This window comes from Pinus tabuliformis, chromosome 4_2 (assembly GCF_031772625.1).
Source record: "Pinus tabuliformis cultivar Carrire ecotype Pingquan chromosome 4_2, CPIR1, whole genome shotgun sequence".
NCBI classification, from domain to species: domain Eukaryota; kingdom Viridiplantae; phylum Streptophyta; class Pinopsida; order Pinales; family Pinaceae; genus Pinus; species Pinus tabuliformis.
The window spans coordinates 465,618,806-465,629,832 of NC_142304.1; positions in this window are offsets into that span (position 1 = coordinate 465,618,806).

Genomic DNA, 11,027 nt, shown 5'->3' on the forward strand with positions numbered 1-11,027 from the left:
AAGAAAAATGGAGGGAATGATGGAATAATGGAATGATGAAGGATGTGGAATGGGGAAATGAAAACATGAACTGTATAGGGCCCCTTTGATCCTCTCTTGTTTCTCTGATCCTCCTCTTGCTGTCATGCAAACAATTTTTTCAAAATTCAGGACAACCTCTTGTGGTAGACTTGTTTTGTCCATATCTCTTAAATAGTAGAATGGATTGACCTGAAAATTTTTGAGCATGTTTCCATCATCATTATGCACCTCCCCATAAAACAATTTTGGTCAATGGATGTACGGATCTCAAGAAAAACTAAAAATGGCTGAAGGTGACAGAGGTCAATTTCTTGGAAACTGTGCACTGGAATTTGTTGAAATTGCTTGAGCATGTTACCATCATCCATATGAATCCCCCCCCGAAACAACTTGGCAAATGGATGCATGGTTTTCAAGTTATGACAAAAACAAATTTCCGATCTATGTATTTTGTTTCCTGTAGTAAAACAAAACCTTCCTGTAGTATTTTGGGACAACAAGGAAAATTAGTGGTAGAAGCTTAGGAATGATGAGTGGATGGTGGAAATAGATGATGGTTATGGATTGACATGGCCTTGGTCATGTTGGAGCATTTGAACAAAGGAGGAGAAAGTCAAAATTTGACTTCTTTTGACTAGGTTTGACCTATTTTTTCTTTCTTTGGTGGCAACTTGCTTTTGTTCCCTGGAGATGTTGGAGAACACCTACATTCATCAAACAAATACATGGAGCAAGGGTTTTTTTTTTATTTTTTTCTTCTAGGCCTACTAGCCGCCTCAATGAGGTTTTCAACTAGTAGGTATGCCTAGGCACCTCAAAGAATGTTTTCACTTAGGATCTTTTCTTTTTTATCTTTTATCTTTTTTCCAACCCATTGACCACCTCATGGAGGTTTTCAATCAATGAGACAATCTGAGGCACCTCCAAGGAGGTCTTCACCTGAGATTTTTATTTTTTCTTTTATTTTTCATTTTTTTTTCCTACTCTACCCTACTTGAAAAACAAAATCACTTTCAAGTATAAGAATACTTCCAATGGAGCCATGTGCACATCAAGATGAAAAAAAAAATGATGTGTAGGCTTGAAATGTATGCTTTGACATGTACCTGGATTTCAGAGACCAAATGATTTGACCTTGAAAGGATCAAGCATACTTGAAGAAGAGAGTGATGCTCCACCTTGTTGATTTTATGGAACCAAACCTCAATATAACTTTGATGTCCTTGGTTTTCTTGCTTATCTGGATCATTCTTCATGTCTTCTTCTACCATGACCTTCAAATATTCCTCTTTTTGTTGATTGTTCTCTTGAATACATGGAGGATTTGATGGTAACCATGAGGGAGCTCTCTTGATCTCTGATTTTGATGTCTTCTCTTCATCAAATGTAGCCCATGATTCTTTGGTATTCTCATTTGAATCTTCTTCTTCTAGATGTAGTCCTTCAATAATATCAAGAGAATCTCTTTTTTACAATACTCTTCATAAGTTATTGTGAATACCATTTAGCTCAAGAGGAGATGTTCAGAAGTGTTGTACCTTAGCATTGTAAGTGGGCTGAGCTACTTCAATGTGTGGGTTTGGAAATGGTGGTACAGGTAGTTGAGTGGGAGTGGATATTTGAGATGGATGTGGTTGGGGTTGTGGTTGTGGTGGAGGTGGATGGTAGGGATAACATGGAGTTGGGATTAGAGGATATTGAGGAAAATATTGAGGATATTGTGGATGGCTCCCATAAGTTCCTTGCCGACCTTGTTGCTAAGGTTGGTTTTGGGTTGAGATGATCAATGTTGCCAAGGAAAGGGTGCATTCCAATTACTTTGAGGTGGATATGCATAACCTTAAATTGTGAATTAGGTTCTTGCATCATACTAGGTGCACTACGCTGCCATGGTCCTCTTGGAGCTACATAACATAGCTACATTGAAAATTGACTTGCTCCATTTTCCTCTTGGTGAAATTCCTTCAACCTTGGTAATGAGGAGCAACATTTAACATCATGTGATTCTGCATGGACAACATGAATATCAACATCTTCTTTTTGCTCATTTTGTATTCTTAACATTTCTATTTGTTTGGTTAGATTGCTAAGAATTTCAGTCTTATAATCATCAAACAAATTTCCAAGTTTAGCTTGACTTACCGATCTTGATGATGATTTACCTACTCTTGCCCTTCCTCTTGATATGCATTTGCATGTTTCACAAATTTCTTCAAATGATAATTGGTATACATCAACTCTACTCATGAGATCAAGGAGATTAATCCATTCATCCTTAATTGTTCTAAGTAAGAGGGTTTTTAGTGTGTCGAATCCTAAATGATGTAGTTTTTCCCTCTTAACATTATACATGAACCTTTCTATTAGATCCTCTAGACTCTCATCTTATCTTTGATTCATTCTAAAGATTTCTTCTTTAAGATCATGATCTTTATATTTTTCTAGAAATATATTTTTCATATCATTCCATGACCTTATTGAATTAGTCCCTAAACTCATGAACCATTTAAGAGCTCTATCCTTCAATGTTTCCGGAAACAATCTCAGTTTTTGAGTTTTTAATAAGTAACCATAAGATCTACAAATAATTTCAAATTCAAAGAGAAAGGTTTCCAGATCCTCTGACCTTAGACCATGAAATTTTGGAAGAAAAGATGGAGGGATGTTCTTCATGTGCACACTACCATTAGTATCTTGAATGGGAAATCTGAGAGGATATTCCTAATTGTCACCATCTCCATCAATTTCTTCTACATTCTTTGTCATCTTATTCTTCTACCTGCAAAAGTGAATGGTGATGTGGCTCTTACTACACCACGTGATCAAATGGGTGGGTGGGTTGGTGTTGGAGATATTTTTGTTTTTATGATTGAATGAAAACTATAATGAAATGTGGTTTTCTACTTTTGAAATTAAATATGCCTAATGCAAATATTTTTTTGTTTTTTTCAAAAAGTAAAAAGAAATGAATCAAGTAGGGAAGAAAACAATGCATACTTTGACACCTCCCAGGAAATGGTGCCAAAAAGTGATAAGTCTCGGTATTGCAACAAGAATGCTGCAACTCCTAAGGCTACCGACTTTAATGATCAACCCGGGGTTCGTACAAACTCAAGAGGTATCAACACTATATGTGCAGCATACAATGTGTCCTTCCTTTGCTGTGATGATGTAATGGAGTGCATGTATTGAAGTCAAATCCTAGAAACTAATTGCAGAAAATGAAATGTTCGAAATGGAACCTTAACCTATTGCAAGAAATAAAGTACAAGGAAAGAAACCTATTCTAATTGCAGAAAATGAAATGTTCGAAATGGAACCTTAACCTATTGCAAGAAATAAAGTACAAGGAAAGAAACCTATTCTAATTGCATAAAGATCATGAACTAAATGTGAAATAAACCTAGCTTAACCCTATTTATCACATGTGATGATTTAAACTAACTGAGCATGAAATCTGATCTAGAGAGTACTAACTATTGTGTGCATGTGTAAAAAAAAACTCATTTCTTAAAATCTTTTTGCTTTATAAATGCAAATGCTAATATTTCCTTGATCTTTGGCAGGGGAGACAAATGTGGATCAAGAGAGTTAAAATGGTCTTGATGGCATGGAGGTCAAGTAGAGGCCTAATCCCAACTTCAATGATGATTTTTCTCAATTCGGGCTCAAAACAGGCTTTCCTACAGGATGCTACAAGATTTCCTACATGATCCCCTGATTTACTACAGGATGTTATAGATTTACTATACGAAATTATAATTCATCGAATAACCAAGCAAATCAAATCCAAATTGGATGGGACAGATTTTTTTATTGACAAGGATGAATTAGGTCCCCATTCCAAGTGGAATCACTCAAAAAGAACTCTGTTAACCCATGCTAAAAAATAACACAAAATTACTAGTCGAAAATCTAGAAATTCGAGAACTAGTGAGCTAGTAAATCTATAAAATGCCTAACCTAATCAAGTGAAAATGCAATGGGGTAATTTTTTTATGAACTAGAATGTTTTTTTATCTAATTCAAGTGGAACCAACTTGATTGAAGCTTGTTAGCATGCTCTAAAAAATAACATAAATTTACTGTTATTTGCCACAAAGGAGTTCCAGAAATCTAGATTTGGGAATAAGAAAACTAATCCAAGTAGCTCAATGATTACTATGACCTTCCAAATATTTTCCAAGGATGAAATGATGCTTGTGATCCTGAAAAATAACTTACATTAACCATTTAACTCAATCCTACAACAAGAAATCATTAATACTAAATGCAAAAGTAGAAAGAAATAAAAACAAGAGATGCATGTGAATAAGAAGTGAAAAGAAGGAAAGAAAATGATACAAAAGGGCTCTGAGGCTCCTGGGATGGCCAAGCCCAAGGAAAATCAAATACCTATGGAGGAGAACAAGATTTAGAAGCTAAACATGACACCAATATTCATTATTTTCATCAATACAATTATATTCGTGCAAGAAAATACAATGGAGATGCAGAAATAAGAGTTCTCTCCACAAGAACACTAATGAAAATCTATCCCTAGAGGAAAATTTGACTTTGTACTTATAAAAAATGATTAGGAATCATTCCCCATGAAAGGAGGAAGTTTTCCCCAGCAAAATCCCTTGATTAGTGGATCTGGTCCCCAATACTAGGAATGTGCGTTAAATGGCAGGGAACACATTCGTAGATTTTCTCAATCATTGGAGTTACACAATCTGCGCCATAATTCCATAATATTTTGTTGATTTATTATTTATTATTTATCCTCCTATAGTAGGGAGAAAGTCCCTAAATTATCTCCTCCTCTAAATCTTCATAATCTACCCAATATTCTCATAATATTCCACAAAAATAAATAATATTAGGCACAATTATGCAATTATTCCTAAACCTTCCTAATGAATATATTAAAGTTAAAAATACATTATATAATGCAAGAAGAGAGGTTTAATATGCTGAAGGATGGTTAGATGGACCTTAATTTATGTTTAATTTATAGGCATGTGCCTTAATTTATGTCTAATTTATAGCCCCATCAATTTGGTCAAGAAGTTGGGGCTGGAAATTTGTGATCATTCAAACCCATATCCACTGGGATGGTTACATAAGGATGCATAGTGGAAGGTAACAAAACAATGTAAAATTAGATTTGCTATCAATGCTGATTTGATCGATGAAGTAGATCAGGATGTGGTTCCCCTTGATGTATGTGGAGTCGTGTTTGGGAGTCCATACATGTACATGCATGATGCAATATTCACGAGGAGAGCTAACCAATACCGACTCATCAAGGATGGAAAATCATTCATCATCAACGCACACAAAGTCAAGTCAAAAATTTCACTCGTAAGTGCTAACCAAGCCATGAAATTGATGAGTTCCAACAAGAAGTACGTTTTATTGTTTTTAAGAGAAAATCAATCTATAGAGGAGTCAATAAGAGGCAAGGCATCCCTAGAGGGGTGTACTAAGAAACAAAACCAACAACTGAAGGTGTTGTTACAGGTATACAAGGACATGTTCCGAGAGCCTAAAGGGATACCCCCTAAGAGAGAAGTGGAGAATGAGATCTAGCTATTGCTAGACTCCTCATTGCTAAATATTGAGTTGTATAGGAAGTCTGTTATAGAAGCAAGTGAGGTGAAGAAACAGCTGCAGAAGCTGCTGGAACAAGGTGTCATTCAACTGAGTACATCACCATGTGGGTCACCCATCATCATTGTGCCAAAGAAGGATGGGACTTGGTGGATGTGTATAGATTACAGGGCATTGAATAAAATCATGCTCAAGAACATATACCCCCAGCCTAGGATAGACGATATGCTAGATTAGTTGCAATAAGCAAAGTATTTCACTAAGTTGGACTTGAATTATGGATATCACCAGGTTCAAGTCAAAGAAGAAGATACATGGAAGAACGCCTTCAAAACCAGAAGGTTTGTATGAGTGGTTAGTTATGCCATTTGGCCTATATAATGCACCAACTACATTTATAATTTTAATGAATGATGTACTACGCCTTTTAATAGATTCATTTGTTATTGTCTATTTGGATGATATAATAGTATATAGTGTACAATTTCTCACTGTAGATCACCTGATAATGCAATATACTAAAGCAAAATATTTGGTCTACTTCTACAAACAAACTTGCGGAAGCTTAATCGATTTTGAGCAAGAACAAATAGAACACATATAACAGATGAAGAAGAAACAATCACACATGAACACAGAAGAATACTCTAGGGAAAGCCTCAGATAAAAACCCCGATCTCTGTATTATCATACAAGTGGAAATATGTCCAGATTACACAAAGATTTAGCTCACAAGATATACAACTCTCAGAACAATCCCTCAATGCTGCTCATAGACTGAATAGACACAACATATGCCTTCCTTCAATCCTCCAAGCCTCCTATCTCCTTGTGCAGTTTCTCCTGGGTCCTCTGGCTGCCACCTGTGTGAATTCACCTCTCACACAACTCACCAAACTCAGAAGTAACTGTGCAATCTCCAAGGAATGAATTCCTTCTACATGTAAGAGATATCCTCAATGGAATATTCCTGCAACTCATAGTGCACTGTCCCATCATCTGATCTCAACTGGGTCTCTGACTGAACTGACATGCATGAGTTATTTATGAGAGAATATTTAGTTATCTGAAGTGAAGTAGCTACATGCATGCATGCATTAACTAACTAAACTCACAATCAGTTCAAAAAACTGTTGGAACTAATGTAATTGAACTTAACTCAGTTAATTGAGCTAACTAATTACAACTCAAAGTACAACTCATTCTGATCTCCTTAATCAAGGGATAACTCCCTCAATCAAAGGGGAAACTGTTGCATGTCTTCACATAGACTTCATGTTTGATTTTCTCCAACTAATTAACTCAAGATGAATTAATTAATTATTTTTCAAATAACTGCTAAGATCAAATTCGAATTTTAATTCTCAATTTTAGTTCAGGGACTAACTAAAATTGGAATGTATCCCGAAATGCTATTTATAGCAATGCTATTTTTAGCACTTCTATATTTAGCATTTCTTGTTGCTATTTTCAACATTCCCTCTCAACAAGAAAGGGATTATCTGTCACCCCAATCCAGTCTCTGTGGAATTCAAACTTGCATTTTGACAATGCCTTAAGTCAAAATATCTGCATCCTGTTCCTCGGTCGAAACATACAGAAACAACATGATCCTCTTCACCACACAGTCTCGAAGAAAATGATACCGGATATTGATGTGCTTGGACCTGTCATGAAATACTGGATTCTCAGAGAGTTTGATACAACTCTGATTATTGCAATAGATCACAGTTGGATCCATCCTCTGACCAAACAATATAACTAGAATTTTCCGCATCCAAATGGCCTCACATGTTGCCTGACTGGCAGCCATGTATTTAGCCTCTGCTGAGCTAAGTGCAACTGACCTCTGTTTCCTGTTGTACCAAGAAACTGCAGCTGAACCAAGGTTGAAAATTCCTCTTGAAGTGCTCTTCCGGTCTGATGGACTCCCTGCCCAATCTGCATCTGTGAAGCCCTGAAGCTTCACTCCCTCTGTCTATCTGTACCACAATCCATACTGAGATGTGCCTTTGAGGTATCTCAGCACATGCTTCACTGCCTTCCAAAACAACTTGGTAGGTTGAACCATAGCTTAACTCAGCTGGTTCACCACAAAGCACAAATATGGTCTTGTGTTCACTAGATACATCAATGAACCCACAAGCTGCCGATAAATAGTAGCAGCTACTACCTCACTTGAAGTAGCGTCCTCCTTCCTCCAGTTACCTGCTAGAGAAGTCTGCATGGGCTTGCACTTCTCCATGTGGAATCGCTTGAGTATCTCATTGGCATACTTGCCTTGAGACACAAACACTTCCCCATCCTTCTGCCACACTTCCATGCCTAGAAAGTAGTGCATAAGACCCATGTCTTTCATCTCGAACTCTCTTGCAAGGTCCTCCTTGCAAGACTTTATCAACTGATCATCACCTGTCAATACCAAATCATCATCATAAAGAACAATGATCAATGGCTTACCTTCTATCGTGATGTGGTAAAGGTTCGCATCTGCTTCACTCTTTGTGAAGCCCAACCTGGTGAAATGGTTGTCGATCCTGGTGTACCAAGCATGAGGTGCTTGCTTCAGCCCATATAAAGCTCTCTTGAGATGACACACATGTGATTCACAATCAAAGGTCTCAAATCCTTCCGACTGCTCAATGTACACCTCTTCCTAAATCTTGCCATTGAGGAACGCAATCTTCACATCCATCTGATGGATCTTCCAATGCATTTGAGCTGATAGTGCCAATATTGATCTGATAGATGAGTACCTTGCTACAGGAGAAAAAGTCTCATCGTAGTCGATCCCCTCGACCTGTGAGAAAACACGGGCAACAAACCTTACCTTATGTTTCTCAACACTCCCATCCGCTGCTTGCTTTAATTTTTAAAGCCATCGGGAAATCACTACTGACTTGTCCTCTGGTCTTCGGACAACATCCCAAACATTGTTCCGAATGATGGAGTCATACTCCTCCACCATAGCATCAACCCAGACTGGTTGCTTCACTGCTTCCTCGAATGAAGAAGGTTCGGTCTCTACACACTCCCCAACCAGGGCCATGTAACCAATGTATTGCTCGGGTGACCTCCTCTGTTTGCGCTGAGAAGATGGTTGTCCCACATTCTCTCTCGCATCCAGCATCAACCTGTCAGCTTCCCTTAAGCGTTTCTGCCCATCTCTGGAAGACTCTACATGAGTGGATGTCTCCACTCCCGGATCCTCTGCATGCGGCTACTCCGCATCAGTTTGAGGCTCCTCCTCCTTAGGAACCAAAAGTTCCTCCTCTTCCTACAACTTGAGCTCCCTCTCAAGTGATACTCACATGGATTTCTGCTCATCGAACTTTCAGATCTCCACGTACCACTGTCCTCTGATTGGTAGGCAATAATACCTGATAGTTGTGGGGTGTATCAGTGTACCCCACAAGTATCCCCAACTCAGCTATTGGATCTAGCTTCTTCTGGGCATATTTGGTCACATGGCAATAAACCGATGATCCAAAGATCCTGAAGTGACTCACATCTGGTCTCTTCCCAGAAAAGGCCTCCACTGGTGTCTTCATTCCCAGTATACATTGCGGGCTTCTATTCTGCAAGTATACTACTGTATTGCATGCCTCAGCCTACAAATGAAGTGGTAGGCTTTGGTCATGTAGCATTGCCCGAGCTTCTCCCACAATCAATCTATTCTTCCTTTCGGCCACCCCATTCTGTTGTGGGTTATGGGGTGCTGTCAACTCCCATTTAATTCCTTCTGCTGCGCAGAAGTCCTTAAACTGTTGGGAGACATACTCTCCACCATTGTCACTTCGCAAGGCCCTTATTTTCTTTCCAGATTCTTTCTCTGCCAAGGCTTTGAACTCACAAAACCTTGATAAGGTTTGATCCTTCTTCTGCATAAAGTAAATCCAACATCTATGAGAAAAACCCCGATTTTTGTATTATCATACAAGTTGAAATATGTTCAGATTACACAAAGCTTTAGCTCACAAGTTATCCAGCTCTCAGTACAATCCCTCAATGCTGCTCATAGATTGAATAGACACAACATATGCCTTTCTTCAGTCCTCCAAGCCTCCCATTTCCTTGCGCAGTTTCTCCTGGGTCGTCTGGCTACCACCTGTGTGAATTCACCTTTCGCACAACTCACCAAACTCAGAAGTAACTGCACAATCTCCAAGGAATGAATTCCTTCTGCATGCAAGAGATATCCTTACTGGAATATTCCTACAACTAATAGTACACTGTCCCATCATCTGATCTCAATTGGGTCTCTAACTGAACTAACATGCATGAGTTATTTATGAGAGAATATGCAGTTATCTGAAGTGCAGTAGTTACATAACTAACTAAACTCACAATCAGTTCAACAAACTATTGGAACTAATCTAACTGGACTTAGCTCAGTTAACTGAGTTAACTAATTACAACTCAAAGTACAACTCATCCTGATCTCCTTAATCAAGTGATAAGTTCCTCAATCAAAGGGGAAACTGTTGCATGTCTTCACATAGACTTCATGTTTGATTTTCTCCAACTAATTAACTCAAGATGAATTAATTAATTATTTTTCAACAACTGCTAAGATAAAATTCGAATTTTAATTCTCAATTTTAGTTCAGGGACTAACTAAAATTGGAATGTATCTGTTACACTAAAAAATGTCACCATGGCTATTTACAGTTAGTATGGCTCTATCAACAGTCATGCTATCCTCTTAGGCAAGTCTTATGCCTCTGCTCTCCATGTCAAACTCCAAAAAGAGAGAAAGTCTTTATAAATGTATTTATCTCTGGGTACGCAGGTTCTCTCAACCTTACCTGCGGGTACGCACCCAATGTTCACAAAAACTGCGTCTTTGGACGCTCTGTATGTAAAGGGACAGGTGCGTCCCCCTGTAAAGGTTAAAATGCGCAAGTTTCATCTTTAAAAAGTTACTTGTGGTCATTTCTAGAGCATTCTAGAAGGTTGTTCGACGTGTATTGAGCGCCTCGAGATGGTTCATGCACCCCTACCAAAGAGGAACTTATCCCATCAATAAGGGAGCTATCCCATCCAAAGAGGGGATTATCCCATTGATGGTGGACCTGATTAACTTCCTCTTGAACACTATAAATACAAGCATTGGGCCAGAAGGAGAAGAGGTTGGGAGCTATACATTTCTAAGGGTAGATGCTGCAGGAATTAGGACTCCCATTTAGAAGCTTGTGAGGAGAGATTGCCATCTTTGCTTGTTCTATTTGGAAGTAGGTGAGCTTTGTCAAAGTAAAGGAGAACTCTTGATGGACCCTGGGAGGGACTTGCACAACACCAAGGCTCAGGTTGTATTTGTTCCTTTTGTTACCTATTAATGCAAATGAGTCCATTCTTCTCAATAACTTGTTATTTATGAGTTGTTTCATGTACTCCTTGGTCTATGT